Source organism: Homarus americanus, unplaced genomic scaffold (genome assembly GCF_018991925.1).
Source record: "Homarus americanus isolate GMGI-L3 unplaced genomic scaffold, GMGI_Hamer_2.0 scaffold45562, whole genome shotgun sequence".
Classification (NCBI taxonomy): domain Eukaryota; kingdom Metazoa; phylum Arthropoda; class Malacostraca; order Decapoda; family Nephropidae; genus Homarus; species Homarus americanus.
The window spans coordinates 8,914,922-8,932,421 of NW_024744839.1; the positions used below are offsets into that span (position 1 = coordinate 8,914,922).

A 17,500-nucleotide genomic window follows, 5' to 3' on the forward strand; every position below is an offset into this window, starting at 1 on the left:
CGGTGTCAACCAGGTTACTTCTGGTCCATCGGCTGGAGAAAGGAAGACCACTTTTACGTTGGGGTGATGATCCAACAGTAGGGGCGTGTGTCCTGGTGCATTGTCAAGGAGCAACAAAATGTTGAATGGAACATTCTGTTGCTCGCAGAATTTCTTGACGTTGGGAACGAAACATTCGTCAAACCAGGAGAGGGACAGAGCAGTGAACATCCACGCCTTACGTGCTGTTAGCCAGTGGACATTTAGCTTGGTCATATCCATGTTCTTGTAAGCGTTCGACTTGCGGGCTGTGTGGATCACCGATAACTTGAGTTTACAGGTTCCGGAGGCATTGGTGGTAAACAGGACGGTGATGCGCTCCTTCTGCAACTTCCGCCCCCGACACTTGCTGGCAGACTTGACAACGAAGGTCTTGGAAGGTAGCTTTCTCCAAAACAGACCGGATTCATCCATGTTGAACACCTGGTCGTCGGTGTACTGTCCTTCCTCCATAACGTCACGTAAGAACGGAGGAAAATCACCAGCCGCAACACAGTCAGCACTCGCTTCTTCACCACCAATGTTAATGTTGGTGATCTTGTTCCTCTTCTTAAACCCTTGCAGCCACCCAGAGGAAGCATTGAAAGGTTTGGGCTCTGCAATTCCCATCTTACGTGCCACTGCTACGTACAGTTCACGTGCGTACTCTTGAACCGACCGCGTATCCACTGCCATGTTCCGTTGTGCTTGATGAATCAAGTAGCTCACAAGTAAATTCTCCGTCTTGAGAAGCACCTGCAGGCTTTGTGATATTCATGTGTTCCTTTATCTTGGCTGCATCCTTCTTGATTGTCCGGATCGTAGATTCGTTAACACCATGCTGGCGCGCGAGATCAACCTGTCTTGTTCCTTTTTCTAACTCTTCTATTATCTTGTACTTCACCTCGTAACTTAGGGCACGTCGTATCTTCTTTGGCTTAGGGCGGCTGGGTCCAGGTAATGCAAGGTTTTTCTGTGGTGGTGGAGGTGCTTTGGAAGCCATTCTTACGAGGTTAGCGAGATTATCCGAACAATAGAACACAGTATACATGGGGTGACTGGGAGGAGAGTAACTGACGCGGATAGGTCAGCGGCTTCATCCCTCCCGCGGAACGGCACGTCATATTACAGTAAACCAATCACAGCTAGCGGGGAGGGAGGTAAGGATGCGTGGCCCAATCACAGTCCGATATGTCATATGACGTCACCGATAACGCAACAAAGACATACATTGCGCAACCTACTCGTGCCGCTTACCCAATATGGCGGGAGGTTTGAATCCAAAAATGGCGCCGCGCGAGAAGACCGCCAGGTGCTCTCCGCGTAAATGACCACATTTACCGGGTAAGTGAAGCATCCCGCTTCTGGCAAAGTACTGCGTAAATGACAAAACACATAAACGAAAGCCGAATCAAGAAGCTCACAAGTAATTTCTCTGTCTTGAGAAGCACCTGGTTGTGGCAATACTTGATCATAGAAGCACCTGTAGACTTTGTGATGTTCATGTGCTCCTTTATCTTGGCTGCATCCTTCTTAATTATCCTGATCGTAGACTCGTTAACACCATGCTGGCGCGGGAGATCAACCTGTCTTGTTCCTTTCTCCAACTCTTGTATGATCTTATACTTAATTTCGTAGCTTCAGGAACGTTGTGTCTTCTTTGGCTTAGGGCAGCTGGGTCCAGGTAAGGAAAGGTTCCTCTCTGGGGGCTGTGGTCCGGCGGAAGCCATTTTACAGAACAATGGATGCACGATTACACGGTGTGGCCTGGAGGGATGAAACTGCCGCGGCTAGGTCAAGCGTCGTCTTTCCTCCCTCCCTCCCTCCCCCGGGTGGACACATCATATTACTTTAAACCAATTACAGCTAGCAGCGGAGGGAGGTAGGGATGCATGGCCAATCACAGTCCGATACGTCATATGATGTCAATGATAACGCAACAGAGACATGCACTGCGCAACCTTTAGTCGACAATCTTTCTTCCCTTTTCTCTTCTCCACAATGTTGCTTCACTCCCTCTTTTACAGGTACTTTAACGGGCAATGTTCGGTGGATTTGGCATCCTATGTACCGCCGGCAAGGCCGTGGGCTCGTAACGCATGCCTTGCTCGCGGTGCCCACCGATTCTCTGTGGATGTCGGTCACACTAGAATAACCCGTTGTAGTACATCCTTCTTTCCTCATACAGCCAAACTGTGGAATGCTCTGCCTTCTTCTTTGTTTCTATACTCATACAATTTGTCTCTTTAAAAAGCTGGTTTTCCGGCATCTTCGTGGTGTAGATTAATGTAACCCTTTCCTTTTTTTTTTTTTTTTTTTTTTTTTCTTTTTATTCTTACTTTTTCGCCCCCAGGCCCCGATGTGGGTCGATGACCTGTGCCAGGGTGGGCTATTCCCCGTAAAAAAAAAACCTTACCGCGCGGCTTGCGGAGGCGGGAGCAGGCGGGAGGGGTACACGCACCGCGGAATGTGAGCATTCCGGTTTCGGAATAACATAACATATGGGATTAAATGAAATAGAGACCAGCTGACCCCCAAACTCCACTTTTTCCAACACAATACCTATGTTCTAGTAAAAAGAACATCTTAATTTTATGATGGTACATGCACACAATTAATACTTAAGAGAAATACAGTCGCCAAGTTAATGTCCATTCAAATAATGGACTCAACTCCCTCCCCCTCTTCTCACACTACACTCGCTGGCTCTTCCCTCTCTGAGAAATTTTGGAGGGAAAACCAGGTATGGTAATAAATAATACCTCAAACTAAAGTTAGGATAATATAATTGACATTGCTGGATTCCTTGTAAGAAAAGGAATAATTTGAATACAAATGTCATATATTTTGCACAAAAGATAACATATTTACTCAGAGTAAACATTATATCTAAAATTTGTATGTCTAATGCAAAATCTATGATGTTTATATTCAAAATGATCATCAAATTGTAAGAATTCCAGCAATGTAAATTATATTCTGGCCGGGTAATTTGTATGAATTTTATGAGCTAAAACAAATATCTTCAGTTAATAAAAAAAAAAATATTCTTCACGACACTATCTGTCAATCAAAGTACCCCACCTTGCCTCCCCCCTCTTCCAACCGGGCCAGATGGTCGGTCCGTCCCAACCCTCCCCCCCACCCCCCACCAATCCTCCCTTCAAGAGAAAGGTTGGGTGAAAAAACTAGATTTTAACATTTAGTATTAAATAATACCTCAGATTAAAGTTAGGATAATATAATTGACATTGCTGGATTCCTTGTAAAACCAGGAATATTTTGAATATAAATGTCATATATTTTGCACAAAATATAACATATTTACTCAGAGTAAACATTATATCTAAAATTTGTATGTCTAATGCAAAATATATGATGTTTATATTCAAAATGATCATCAAATTGTAAGAATTCCAGCAATGTAAATTATATTCTGGCCGGGTAATTTGTATGAATTTTATGAGCTAAAACAAATATCTTCAGTTAATAAAAAAAAAATATATTCTTCACACCCCGGTGCCAGGTGGTCGGTTGCCGGTCCCTCCCTCCCTCCCACTCCCCACCAACCCTCTCTTCCAGATGAATGTGTGGGAATACCAGACTGTTTACCTTTTTAGTAATAAATAATAAATCAGACTAAAGTTAGGATAATATAATTGACATTGCTGGATTCCTTGTAAGACCAGGAATATTTTGAATATAAATGTCATATATATTGCACAAAAGATAACATATTTGCTCAGAGTAAACATTATATCTAAAATTTGTATGTCTAATGCAAAATCTATGATGTTTATATTCAAAATGATCATCAAATTGTAAGAATTCCAGCAATGTAAATTATATTCTGGCCGGATAATTTGTATCTATTTTATGAGCTAAATAAAAAAATTATACTTCACCCGTGTAAAGGGGTACACCCACCGCGAATGTGAGCATCCTGGGTTCTGGCAGGGCACCGCAGTAACGAGAAAACGCCGAATGTAATCGCCAGAAGTGAGGGTTGACTGTATTGCGGACTGATACTAAAGCTGGTTGCCCGATCAGTGCAAGCGAAAACATGTTGAGGTCGGTTCGTAAGAACTCATAACCCAATTGAAGATCCTTTGAATGATCAAAATTACGTTAACTGAGGTGTTCAAGTAAACTTAGGGTCACTGAATCATTTCTAGGGCTTAAATTCTTACTATTTTAGCAAATATCAAGAAGTTTATGCTATTCAATAATTTTAAAAGTTTATTATTAAATTTTTTATAATTTTAACAATTATTGAACATAATTGAAGGTCGAAACTAGTTTTATCGAGCTCATCACATAAACTTTTTATTTATACTTATGTGTATGTGGGAATACTATATACGCATATATACACTTTCTTTACTGTTAAATCACTACTGTAATGATACAGGTGATTAATTTTTTATCTCAGCAAAATACATAACGCTTATATTAAAATTATTCACTGTTTTACAAGGGTTCCAGCAACGCCGCAAGCAGATGGGGGAGAGGGTGGGAGTGAGCGAGGGGCGGGGAGGGAGGTATATCGCCTGACAGTTGGCACAGGCCCAGGTCTAACGTGTATATTTACTGCCCTAGGTGACTAAGCTTCTTCTTATAAAAGCCAGTGAAAATGACCTGATGAATATAATTAACATAGCTGGGATTCTTGTAACATACTGATTAATTTGAATATAAATATGCTATAATTTGCACTCAGACAAAACAATTTTAGTAATTGCAATCAAATTAGTACATGTGCACTCCAGCTTATAGCTTAACATCATTTATTTCTATTACGCTTCTTTTTAGTATGGTGTGTGTGCATGTAAATGGACAGAAAAATAAATGAAGAAACCTATGTAATCTACCCAAATACAGTTGAAAACTTTTTATAAAAATGTACCACAGTACTGTTCACTAATGTACAATAATTCTTTATCTCTTGTGCAAAAATATATGATCGCTTATATTCAAATCATTGGCTGTCTTGCATGATTCCAGCAATGCAAATTATAATCTCCTAACTTTAGTCTGGAGATATTATATAAGATAAAAACTGTAAGCCTAAAACCCTGGTTGGGAGGGAGGGACGATCGAGCCAGCCACCCAGCGAGGGGTGGGGGGAGGTTGAGGTGATAAGTTTGAGAAGGCTCTGTGTGTTTATTTAACAGTCCTACTAAACTTCTCATTCTAAATGCCAGTGATATGACCTAGGAAAATTCTAATTAACATAGCTGGGATTCTTGTAAAATACTGATTTATTTGAATATAAACATGTTGTAATTCGCACTAGACATAATACTCTAGTACCAAGAATCAAATTAGTACATGTGCTTCCAGCTTGTTCAATTTCTTTTTTACGCTTTTTAGTATGGTGTGTGTATGTAAATGGATGAAAATAAATGAAGAAATTTTATGTAAATCTACCCAAAATACAGTTGAAAATTTTTTATAAAATGTACTACAGTACAGTACACTCAATGAAATACATTTTTTATATCTTGAGTAAAAATATATGACACTTATATTCAAATTAATTGGTCTTACAAGGATTTCGCAGCAATGCAAATTATATTATCCTAACTTTTAGTCTGAGATAATATATAAATAAACATAAAGAAATCACTCAATCTTTTTATCTTGAACACGAGGGTGGTGGGAAGAGGGGGGCGGGCGGAGGTGAGGTGATGAAATGTCTGGCGTTTATTTATTTGAGATAAGATTTTACAGTTGGCGCTGAAGGCCTGCTCATGGTTTATTTATCATTACTTAAGAGTGACTAAGTTTCTTATAATTTTCTACCTAAAACGACCTGGGTGAATATAACTTACATTGGAGGGATTCTTGTAAGATAGTAATTTATTTGAATGTTTTTTTTTCAATTTAAATTTTAATTGCTTATTCCTTGATAGAGGAAGCGGGATCCTAGTGCTGTCACTTGGTACTCCTGTACCATAACACCAGCGCAACTGGCCAGTGTCACAAGTATATACAGTACAGTAGTACAGTCATCCCTTGGTTATCACGCCTAATTGGGACCCCGCCGATAACGAAAGTACAGAACCTATAGGATTTTATTCTAAATGGTTCATTTACCCAAGACCCAACCCCAAGTTTCCCATTTTACAACCATTTAGACCCACTAAATATATAAATAATATTATGGTAAATATCATAAACACACATAGGCATGGCTAGGTTTATTGCAAAGTGATGAAAAGGGTACGCTTAATACTGTAGTCCACAAAACATGTAGCTATGCTTTTTTATTTGGTCCCCCGTCATAAGAGTCTGTTTTCTCTCACATCAGGACCCCTGAGTCCTCCGTTTTCTCTCTTAATCTTAGAGTGCACCAGAAACTTTACTAATTTTAGTAATGCCACAGAATTTGAAATTGCAACCCCAGTTGAGGCAACTAGATATGTCTGATTACAGCAATTGTGTTATTGTCAATATGTAGGTGAAAGATTTTATCCTCAATAGATGTAGGTTAACATTTCACCTGTAGGCAAATGCTTAAAAAAAGCCTAAGTAAGGAAGCATATTCCTTTAACACATAATATCTGACCAGTATGGGGAGGATCATCATGTCTCCGTCAGGGGGTCGTGGAGTGGTGGTCCAGCAGGCGTCACTTTTTTGGGGGGGGGGCACGGACGTATATGTGATCGGACGTTGTTCGGTCGGACGTTAACCGGCGCATATATATATATATCTTAAGATACCAAATTAAACTTTGTGAGTGTCACTTACAATGTGATGGTCCTAATTAGACCCTATTCCTATTAATTCTTATGGGAAATAATTCCCTTTTATATGTGGTTTCATTATCAGTGGCTTTTTTCTGGTCGATTATATGTTTGATTTCTGTTCAGTTTTTGCGCCTTGCCTTGACTGCCACATACGATAATCTATTTATAATTACTGTGCAAACAAAATTATTTTCTAAATGTACATATTGTACAGTAATAAAGTAATTCATACAGTAATACTGTATATACAGTAAATGTAACACTGCAAGGTGAGCTGACGAGGCGAAAGGCAAGGTGGCGAGACAGGAGTTGAAATGACAAGACAAGGCACTTACCGTATTTATGACATTTAAGATGCATGGCTGTGTAAGACAGACCAAACATTTTAACGGAGTATTTAGGAAGAAACTTTTGTGTGCATTTTCCTGCTGTAACCACAGTTTTCTTAAAACAATATTACAGTACCAGTAAATGTGAGGAATAAATAAAAATAATACCATTAAATAAGTTACAACAACATGGCCAAACGAAAGTTTTAACACAGTCGCCACCTGCATATACATCTGTACTCCCTGTTCACCATAGCAATGGTAATGCTACCTCTGCCGATTCCCTAGCAATGCTACCCCCCACCACCAACCACCCAACCGTCCTCCCACTTCCCCACTGAGCCAGCTAACTCATGTGCAAAGAAATATAAATTCCTTTTATGTGTTTGCCCTTTGGACAATTATATTATTATTATTTTTTTCTTCACAATATGTGTGTAGGAGGGTGTGGTGAAATGGTCAGCATGCTTGCCTCACAAGCGAGCGGACCCGGGTTCGATCCCTAGGCAAGTTTTTTTTTACGCCACTTGCCTCTGTCTACCCAACAGTAATTGGGGACCTGGATGTTAATCGATTTGTGGACCGTATTCCAGAGTAATGGTTAGCCAGTGCAGTTAGGAAGCAATCCGGTCTCCTCGGACTATTCCTTGACACTGGGTCATGTAGCTCGTTAACTCAGGGTGTGGTTATTGTGTTGGCGACAGCTTCTACACCTTAAACAAATTCACGCCCAGGTGGCCCTTCGGCTGGCCATCCTCGTTACACCAGGGACAAGAATTATTTATTATTATATCGGTAAAAATAAATTATAAATAAGTTATACAGAAAATACAGTAATTTAACAAAGCTAAAAATAAAAGCCAAAGTTTAACACAGTCGCCATTTGCATATACTGTACTCCCTGGTTCACCATAGCAATGATTAGCTAGTAGTGTTCCTCCTCCCGCACGCCTCGCCTCCGACCGCTCCTTCACTGAGCCAGCTAACTTGTGTGCAAAGAAGTGTATATTCCCTTTACGTGTTTGCCCTTAGGACATATTTCTTTTACCTTTTTACAATATGTATGCAGGATGGTGTGTACATGTAACTGAGTAAAAATAAATGAAGAAAGTTACGTTTATCTACCTGAAAATGCGAGTTGAAAAACAACAGCTTGGCCCAGTAGCCTGGTGGTTACAGAGATGAGTCTAACCTGGCTACAATGACGCCAGCAATGTTAACAGATGTAAATGTGAAAAGAAAGTTATCTGTAAATCTTCATTTGCATCAGGTATTTGTAGATCGAAAATTAAATGTGGCAGGTATGGCATTAATAGATTGTAATGCTTGTAAGAGTTCAGAAATGGTTACTGCTTAGTTACCTCAGAAGTTGGGTGTCTGCCCTATGGACGTTAATTGTCTCAGGTTATCGTCATTAGTACATTATAGATCGGCCTTTTATATTTACAATAATTATTTTTAATTCTGGAGTAGGGTTAGGTAGAATTTAGCCTACTAGAAACAGCAATGGGGCGATTCATTAGCTTGGGGGAGACTGCAACTTCACATATAGGACGCAGGCTGATTTTTTAGCCATTTTTCAGACAGAAAAGTGCCTCTTATGTGCCGTAAAATACGGTACACAGCACACACACATTAACATCACTACTAAACCACTGTCGTATAAAATTTTAATTTCTAATTTCTATTTTAAAATTAATTGATACATGATGGCTCGATCTGGCCACTTTTGCACTTAAGACAACTGATCAGCGAATAAACCAGGACATATGGAAATGCATTTTACACGACAATAATATTTATTTAGTTCTGATAAATATGCTACAATATTATTTACTAAGTGCTCAAGATAGATCCTGTGATAAGCAGCAACCCTCTTGAGCAGTGACAACAACAATGCTTGAGAGATGGTGAGTACTGGCAAACATTATTAGGGAGAGCGGGTCAGCGGGACCAATCAGCTGTTACCACTCTGTAAACAAGAGACTGGGAATATACTACATGCAATAGCTCATCTGGGGTCGAGTGTGGGATTTGGGGGGAAAATTTATTATTTTTTTATATGTTTTATTAACCCGGCAGCAAATGAACCTCAATTAAATGGGAATTATGGTGAAATTGCATACTGTTATAAAGGGAACGCGAGCTGCCATGCAGGCGGTGAGTTGACCACCTCCTCTCACTTGACTACTACACACCAAACGTAGTTTTTTTATTTTTAGCAGTACACTGTCTGTTAATATAATTCACATTCTATTCCTATAATTAATTTATCTAAATAAATTTCATAATATATTCCTATAATAATAACAAACTTTTCGGAACTGCTCGGTTATTTCAGATTCATTCCGAATTCAAATCGTTTAAATCATTTAAAAAAAAACATACAAATTAAGTCAAAATCAGAAATACAATGATCCGAATTAACTAGGGTACAGTGTACAGTATACTTTAAAAACTATAAAATACTGTAATATACTGTATACAATATAGTACAGGAATACCTTGCTGTTCCCAACCCCAATATCACACCCTCTCTTACCCATAATTGATATTTCAACACCCCTATTCATTATTTGCAAAGCATACCCCACTTAATTACAAATGGAAAATTACAATACCCTACAGTAACATTTCAAACCAGGCGGGCTAGCCGCAGCTTTCATATTCTGACGTAAGGCCAGCCTCACCCCTGCTGGGCCATCCTTTAAGTTGCGTCATTGTTATTTTTCAAGTAGATATACACATTATTACTCAATTTCTCTTATTCTGTTACATGCACACAATTGTTCACATAATGTGAAAAAAAAGAGATTACTACGAGGTCAAAAACATAAATACAGCTCCTCCCCGACTTACGACCTACTCGACTTACGACCTGCCTCAGTAGTACCAAAATTTTTTTAAATTACATTTTTCGAGTCCCAACGTCAGTGATTGCGCTGTGTACTGACAATTTTTCATTTGTAATTCACTTTAAAATGGCCGGCAAGCTTAAAAGTGAGTTTTGTGGTGCTGAGAAGAAAAAGAGACACCCATTTTAAATTTTCTATGTAATATTTAAGCATTTCGACTTACGACCTGGATTTGGGTCCCTAACCCTGTCGTAAGTTGGAGAGGAGCTGTATAAACATATATGTTCACGGTAGTTAGAGTGTGCTTTTTGGAGGGAGAGCAAGGGAGAGAGCGGGAGGGGTTAGTGGATGCAGATGTTGTGAGGTAACGCTCGTGTGAAGTAGGCCCAAGTAAAGCCCAACATAATGAACATGTGTGTGTGGACTTGGCAGATCGCCAACCACCATCGCTACATCACCTTACCTCTGCTCCTACTGGGCCAACCCTTGAGTTGCATTGTTGTTACTTTTTAACTCATAATTTTGAGTACAGTATATGTACTTATTTTTATTCAATTTCTTTTATTCTGATACATGCACACAAAACTGTTCATACAGGACGTGTAAAAAAAAAAATATCACAAGGTCAAAAACATAGTGATAATTATTTCTTATGTCCACAGTAGTTAGTGTATGATCGTGGGTGGGGGAAAGGGGGAGTGGGGGAGTAGGAGGCGGGTGCAGAGGACCAGGAGGGGGTGTGGCTTCAGGTTGGTGTGGGTGCGGGTCATGTGAGATAGTAGTGGCAGGTGGTGGTGGTGGTGGAGGGTGGTGTGAGGTAGAGGTAGTGGTGGCTGATGGTCACAGGTGTGTGGTGGTGGTGATGGATGGTGTGAAGTAGCAGTGGCTGGTAGTTATGGGAATGTGGTGGCAGAGGGTGGGATAAGGTAGTAGTGGCTATCACTATCACCAATACCCTGTTTAGGCAGGCCGACAAGTTCAAGGGTTCGTGGCAACACCCACGATCCAAACACTGGCATCTCATTGAATACATCATTGTCAGAGAAAGAGATCGCCAAGATGTCCTGATCACCTGTGCCATGCCGGGCTCGGACCACTGCGACACTGAACACTGGCTCGTCAAAGCCAAGCTCTCACTTCACTTTGCCCCAAAACAGTGAAGGCAGCAAGCCTCCAGAAGAGGTTTTAACACTAAGCGTCTGGAGGATCCAGCACATACTTTCAGAGAGCAGCTCGAACCTGGGCTGTTAAACAACCCAACAGCAAACAACGCAAATCCCAGTGCCGAATGGGATAATCTCGACACTGTCATGACAAAAACCTGCAGAGAGACCCTAGGCCAGATTGAAAGAATACAGCAGGACTAATTTGATGGAAATGACCCGGCAGTCAATGTACTCATCAATGATAAATGTGTTGCTTTAACAGACTGGCAGAACAACCCTCAGTCTTGGACCAAAGCTGATACCTTCCACAAGAAGAAAGTGGCGGCCTAGCGGGAACTTCACAATCTAAAGAAGGACTAGTTTAAAAATGATGCATGTGAAACACAAAATGTGCAAATCAATACAAGATGTGCAAATTTTTCAACTTCACTAAAACATTTTATGGGCCAATCACTCGTGGTACAGCGCCCCCTCCTCTCATCCGACAGTAACTCCATAATTAAAGGCAATGAAGGCCTCCTTCAGCACTGGAAAGAGCACTACCATTCACTGCTCAACCAAAACATCGATATGGATGTCCTGACTACCCAGCAGGTTCCTTAGCATCCACAGCTGACCCACCAGAGCTATCCTCCATCCCTGGATGAGGTAGCTACTGCCATCAAACAGATGAAAAATAACAAAGCATCAGGGCCTAATGGAATCCCAGCTGAGGTGTATAAAGCAGGAGGATTCCTGCTTACCAGCCGTCTCCACTCTCTCCTCAAGAATATATGGGAAAAGGAGGAAATACCCCAAGCTCTTAACGACGCCTTCATCGACAATATTTATAAGAACAAGGGAGACCGGTCAGACTGTAGCAACTACAGCGGGATCTCGCTGCTGTCCGTAGCTGGCAAGATTATCGTCCAAGTCCTCCTAAACAGACTTCTTCCTGATGCGGAAAACTTCCTCCCAGAATCTCAGTGTGGCTTTAGACCATCACATGGCACCACTGACATGATCTTTGCTGCCCACCAGATACATGAAAAGTGCAGAGAAGAGAGTCGTGACCTATACATGGCATTCATCGACCTAACCAAGGCCTTCGACTCGGTCAACAGGGAAGCCCTCTGGTGGACCCTCAGCCGTTTTGGCTGCCCACCAAAATTCATCGCCATTGTGAGGCAACTCCACGATGGCATGAACGGCAGTGTCCTGCACAATGGCACCCAGTCTGAGTTCTTCCCCATCAAAACAGGGGGTTAAACAAGGGCGCGTACTGGACCAACTCTCTTTTCCATTTTCTAGGCTGCCTTCCTTACTGGTGCCAGCGCAAATTTAGCCGGCGGGGTGAACATCCGGTACCAGATGAAGGAACTTTTCAACATAAGACAACTCTAGGCAAGAACAAAGGTTTCGGCAGCTTCCATTACTGAACTTCAGTATGCAGACGACCTCACCCTTGTCAATCACACTGAACACGACCTACAGTAGATCCTGAACACCTACGCAGATGCACAAGCACACTTCGGGTTTGAGGTGAATGTACGTAAGACTCAGATTCTTTTTCAGCCTACTCCTGGTTCAGCCACACCTCCACCATCCATCCAGCTTAACGGTACTACCCTCACTAATGCTACCCACTTTCGGTATCTCGGCTCGCCACCTGTCCACCACCGCGGATATTGATGAAGAGATTCAGCATCGGATCAGATGTGCATCTCAAGCCTTTGGCAGACTCCGAAACCGTGTCTTCAGCTGTAGGGAGCTGAAATTATCTACAAAGTTACACGTATATCGAGCAGTGGTCCTCCCCACCCTGCTATATGGCAGCGAGACATGAGTCACATACAGGAGGCATATCAAGACACTTGAAAACTTTCACCAACGTAGTCTACGTTCCATGCTCAATGTTAGCTGGGAAGACAAGAGAACAAATGCCAGTATTCTTGCTGACACCAACTGTAGGAGCATCGAGGATACCATTATTCACGAACAACTACGCCGGACTGGCCATGTTACCCGCATGGACGACAATAGACTGCCAAAGCAGCTACTTTACAGACACCTAACGAATAGTAAACTTAATGCTGAAGGGCAACTGAAGAGGTATAAGGATAGTCTTAAGACAAACATGAAAAAGTGCCAAATCGACCCCCTCATATGGGAGACGAATACTCCACACACTGTAACGCTTGGAGGAGCACCACACAAGAAGGTGTCAATACTTTTGAGATAGCCCAACTGCATAATGAGGCAGACAAGCGCCAACGCCGGAAAGACACTGCCGCCGCCCCTCCCGCCCTAGATGTAGCCCCTCCACATATGCAACTTCTGTGATCGACCCTGCTGGTCCTGTATCGGCCTCTTTAGTCACCTCAAAACTCACCAACGATGGTGACATCCTTAATAACTCGTATCATTGTATCGTATCTGGATGATTGGCAAACCCAATTCCAAGTGACAGCAAAGTAGTAGTAGGTGGCTCATGGTCACAGGAATGTGGTGGTGGTGGGTGGTATGAAGTTGTGGTGGCTGGTAGTCACAGGAATGTGGTGGTGTTGGTGGCAGTGGGAGGTATGAGGTAGTGGTGTCTGGTGGCCACATGAGTGTGTGGTAGAGGGTGGTGTGAGGTAATGGTGGCTGGTGGTGTAAAGTTGTGGTGGCTGAATTATTGATTGTGGTAATTACATCCTGGGGATATAACAGTTTAAATCATACGTCACTAAATTAAAATAAAGGCTTAAAGGACTAAAATCAAATAATACAAGGAACAAACTTAAGTAACAAATAACAGAACTATTGTGTGTGTATATATATATATATATATATATATATATATATATATATATATATATATATATATATATATATATATATATATATATATATATATATATATATATATATATATATATATATATATACAGTCAACCCTCACTTTACGCGGTCCCACATTCCGCGTTTCCACGTTTACGCGGTGCCTTGCCAGAACCAAACGTGCTCAAATTACGAGGTGCGTGAACCCCATTACGCGGAGAGTGTCCGGCGCGACGCTATTTTTAGATTCGCCCCACCCGTCTGCCTGCCTGTGCTCTTGCCTCTCCCTCCTCCTCCCTCCGCTTGGGCAAGCCGCGCGGTAAGGTTGCGCAGTGTGTGTCTTTGTTGCGTTATCACTGACGTCATATGACGTATCGGACCTGTGATTGGCCATGCATCCCTACCCCCCTCTGCTGCTAGCTGTAATTGGCTTAAAGTATTATGACGTGTCCACCCGGGGGAGGGAGGGAAGGAGGGAGGAAAGACGATCCTTGACCTAGCCGCGCCAGTTTCATCCCTCCACGCCAGACCGTGTAAACGTGCATCCATTGTTCTCTAAAATGGCTTCCGCCGGACCACCACCCCCAGAGAGAAACCTTTCCTTACCTGGACCCAGCGGCACTAAGCCAAAGAAGACACGACGTTCCTTAAGCTACGAGGTGAAGTATACCATCATCCAAGAGTTGGAGAAGGAACAAGGCAGGTTGATTTGGCGCACCAGCATGGTGTGAATGAATCTACGATTCGAACAATAAAGAAGGATGCAGCCAAGATAAAGGAGCACATGAAGATCACAAAGTCTACAGGTGCTTCTATGATCAAGTATTTTCACAACCAGGTGCTTCTCAAGACAGAAAAATTACTTGTGAGGTACTTGGTGCGTCAGGCGCGACGGAACATGGCGGTCGACACGCGCTCTGTTAAGGACTACGCACGTGAACTGTACATTGCAGTGGCACGAAAGATGGGAACTACAGAGCCCAAACCCTTTAATGCTTCCTCTGGGTGGTTACAGAGTTTTAAGATCCGGAACAAGATCACCAATATAAACATTGGTGGTGAAGAAGCGAGTGCTGACCGTGCTGCGGCTAGGGAATTTCCTCCGTTTTTACGTGAGATTATGGAGGAAGGACAGTACAGTGACGACCAGGTGTTTAACATGGACGAATCTGGTCTTTTCTGGAAAAAGCTACCTTCCAAGTCCTTCGTTGTAAAGAATGCCAGCAAAATTCGGGGCCGGAAGATGCAGAAGGAACGCATCACCGTCCTGTTTACCACCAATGCCTCCGGTACCAGTAAGCTCAAGTTATCGGTGATCCACACAGCACGCAAGCCGCACGCCTACAAAACCATGGACATGACCAAGCTAAATGTCCACTGGCTGACCGCACGTAAGGCGTGGATGTTCTCTACACTGTCCCTCTCCTGGTTAGATGACTGTTTTGTTCCCAATGTAAAGAAATTCAGTGAGCGACAGAATGTGCCATTCAAGATTTTGTTGCTGCTGGACAACGCACCAGGACACTCCCCCCTACTGTTAGATCGTCACCCCAACATAAAAGTGGTCTTCATTCCTCCCAACACTACGTCTATATTACAGCCCAAGGACCAAGAGTTAATCTGTAATGTAAAAGCTGCATTCTCTACGAAAAAAATCAAACTCCTGAACGACTACACCAACACCAGGGAAGAGTTGCGTAACCTGAGTGACACCACCACCGATAGCAAGAGCGAAGAAGATGAGGATCAACAGTTGGCACAGCAAAAAATGCTGTTCAAACAATTCTGGAGAGTATTTAACATCAAGAAAGCTGTGGACTTCTTGGTGGAGTCATGGGATCAGCCGTCTATTGCTACAATTCGTCACGCATGGAGACATGTGTTGCATGGAATACCAGGTGAGAGGAGGAGTCAATCTGTGACTGGTGAGGTTCAGACTGTTGCAGTAGCAGTGGACCTTGCCAGAGAAGCTGCGCAGACTGTTACAGTTCCAGGCTTCTCCGAGACCACCAACGACGACATCCTGGAGGTGATAATGGAACCTGATGTGACTACCGAGGAGATGGTAGATGATGATGATGACGACGTCAGTGAAGAGGCAGGTGGTGCGTCATCCCAAGAAGAACAACACTTATCCCATAGTAATGTTAGGGGTGCCATCGAGTGTATCGAGAAAGCCAAGCTCCTCCTTTCCGACGACCCTGACGCAAACAGGTATGAAATCTTCACTACCCAGCTGTTGCAGACTATAGAGCCCTACATCAAGGTGTATCACGACAACATCAACACCAGCCGTCAGCAAAGCGTAACAGATTTCTTCGCCCGCAACCCACCACAGCCAGCCCAAGCCAGTGATAGTGACAGTGAAGATGACTTTGAGGGATTTGTCAGGAAAGCCCTGACAACTGTAAGTGACAGTGATGGTGATTCACCTAGTAATAGTGATTCACCTGAGGGCCAGTAATCTGCCCTCTGCCTCGGAACCAGCCTCCATCCCCGTATGCCGACCCATCTCTTCTACTAACTTAAGTGTTCCACATAACTTTTAGTTTTCCTAACCTAACCTTTATTTTTCCTAACCGAACCTCTTCTATATTACTTGTTTTTTCATACCATCATAAAGTTCAGAATTTTTTTTTTACTACAACAAGTTGTGTGTTGTCAAAAAGTGGAGTTTGGGGGTCGGCCCAGACTCTATTTCAATTAATCCCATATGTTATGTTATTCACTTTACGCGTTCCTCACTTTCCGCGGGACCCTGCACACACACACACACACACACACACACACACACACACACACACACACACACACACACGCACACGTACAGTATTACCCTGCTTTACATGGTTTCACTTTCCGCGATTTCTCATTTACATTTCTCATTTACGCAGTACCTTGCCAGAACCAGACTTTCACTTTCCACGGTGCATCTACAGTTTTACCCCGCCTAACGCGGTTTCACTTAACGCGTTTTCGCATATACGCGGTGCCTTGCCAAAGCTGAACTTTCACTTAACGCGGATTTTTTCCACATATACGCGGTGAGTGTCCGAGACGCTATTTGTAGATTTGCCCCACCCGCCACCCTGCCTGACTGCCTGTTTTAGCTCATAAAATTCATACAAATTACCAGGCCAGAATATAATTTACATTGCTGGAATTCTTATAATTTGGTTATCATTTTGAATATAAACATCATATATTTTGCTTTAAACTTACAATTTTTAGATACAAATTTTTCTCTAGGTAACTATGGTATCTTTTGTGCAAAATATATGACATTTATATTCAAAATATTCCTGGTCTTACAAGGAATCCAGCAATGTCAATTATATTATCCTAACTTTAGTTTGAGGTATTATTTATTAAAATTTAGTGGTTATCCCACACATCTCCTTGGGACGGTTGGTGGGGGGTGGGGGGGAGGGAGGGACCAACCGACCACCTGTTACCCTGTGAAGAATTATTATTTTTTTTTATTAACTGAAGATATTTGTTTTAGCTCATAAAATTCATACAAATTACCCGGTCAGAATATAATTTACATTGCTGGAATTCTTATAATTTGGTGATC

General features: G+C 42.2%; 1 protein-coding gene across 8 annotated transcripts in view; it reads right to left on the reverse strand.

Annotated features, from left to right (window-relative positions):
* The window catches only part of LOC121878166 (zinc finger and BTB domain-containing protein 24-like), a 94,656-nt gene that overhangs the window by 14,258 nt on the left and 62,898 nt on the right, over nucleotides 1-17,500 (reverse strand). The window contains exon 3 of one of the 8 annotated variants that reach the window (XR_006091099.1): nucleotides 8,881-9,072. The exons of the other annotated variants lie outside the window; for them this stretch is intronic. The gene's annotated coding sequence lies outside the window, so the exon portion shown is untranslated. Of the gene's footprint in view, nucleotides 1-8,880; nucleotides 9,073-17,500 lie in introns of those variants that run through there. 8 annotated transcript variants of the gene reach the window in all.